General features: G+C 46.0%; 1 pseudogene; it reads left to right on the plus strand.

Annotated features, from left to right (window-relative positions):
* The first annotated feature begins 409 nt into the window (after window positions 1–409).
* On the plus strand, window positions 410–1,343 carry LOC116459707 (calponin-3-like; annotated as a pseudogene).
* The last annotated feature ends 253 nt before the right edge of the window (window positions 1,344–1,596 follow it).

The following is a 1,596-nucleotide window of genomic DNA, read 5'->3' on the forward strand; positions in this document are numbered from 1 at the left end:
ACTCCCCGACGTGAGCAGCTCTGGGCTGGCTTGCAGCCTCTGGCCAGTTTTTGCTCTTCTCTCAACTGCCCTTGTTCCACAGATTAACAGATAGAGTAGAAGTAACTAGGAAGCATATTTTTATTTTTACATCTCTCGCAAAAAATAAAAAAGCAGTGTTTTTAGGCAAAATAAAAAGTTGAGTTTGTAGGGAGCCGCCGTGCGGACAGCGAGAGAGGCAGCCAGCAGGATCCGGAGAGGCCCTGCAGCGTCTGCAAACCCCGTGGGACCCAGGCGTGCCCAGGCACCGCGCCCTGGAGAGCCAGTTCTGAGTATCCCCGGGCGGCCACTCCTTCGGCCAGGAGCCTGGAACCCAAGCGCGAGAGACCAGGACCCCCGAGTGCAGCCTCTTCCCACTGCCCGAACTATCATGGCTGACTTCAGTTAGGGCCCTTCCTACCGGCTCTTGGCCAAAGTCAAGTTCAAGATTGCTTCCAAATAGGATTATCAAACAAAAGATCTTCACAACTGGATAGCAGAGGTCAGCTGGGCTTAAAGGAGGGCATCCTCCTCTGTGAATTCATGAACAAGCTGTAGGCAGGCCCAATGAAGAAAGTCAACGAGTCCTCATTAAACCGGCCTCAGCAGAGAATATTGGCAACTTTATTAAAGCTATTCAGGCTTATGGTGTGAAGCCACGTGACATATTTGAAGTAAGTAATCCTTTTAGGATGGAAACATGACCCAGGTTCAGGCTACTCTGGTGGCCTTAGTAGGTCTGGCAAGCACAAAAGGATACAACCATGGACATCAGGGTTAAATATGCAGAAAAACAAGCGACGTTAGGATGAAGGAAAATCAAAAGCTGCTGAAACTGTAATTGGATTGCAGATGGGAACCCACGAAGTGCCAGCCAGGCAGGTATGTCAACTTATGGGACTACAGGCATCTTTATGATCCCAACATGCAAACTGACAAACCTTTTAACCACACCACAATTTGTCTGCAGATGGTCACTAACAAAGCGGACAGCCAGGCGGGGACGTTAGCACCAGGCACCAGAAGGGCCATCTACTATCAGAAGCTAACATTACAGCCAGTAGACCACTTGACGATTTCTCTACAGATGGGTACCAACAAAGTGGCTTCCCAGAAAAGAATGGGTGTGCATGGGCTTGGGGGGCAAGTATATGGTCGCAAATACTGTACTGCTCTGACAGAACCTATCATTCACAACAGAAACAAATGGTTTGAAAATCAGTGATAGTGATTATCACACAGAATACCCAGATGACTAACATGGCGAGGACCAAGGTGACTGCCCTAGAGATTACCAATATGGCGACCAAGGCATTGATTACTAGATTCACAGAAAAGAACTCAGTAGTCTACTGTTTTCATTCAGTGAGAACCAAGCTATCTTTAAATAATTTTTATCTTGTCTTCCTAAAACACTATTAAGCTTATTGTACCTTAAAAAGAAGACTTATATACATTCCTTTCTCCTTTATCTGCCTCTTCCCTAAATAGTCGCCTTTTCTTGTTGTAACAGTTAAATCCTACAGCATAACCAATAACTAGCATTTGAAATAAAAAGGAATACTCTGAAAGGGGAGA

This window comes from Hylobates moloch, unplaced genomic scaffold (genome assembly GCF_009828535.3).
Source record: "Hylobates moloch isolate HMO894 unplaced genomic scaffold, HMol_V3 SCAFFOLD_20, whole genome shotgun sequence".
NCBI classification, from domain to species: domain Eukaryota; kingdom Metazoa; phylum Chordata; class Mammalia; order Primates; family Hylobatidae; genus Hylobates; species Hylobates moloch.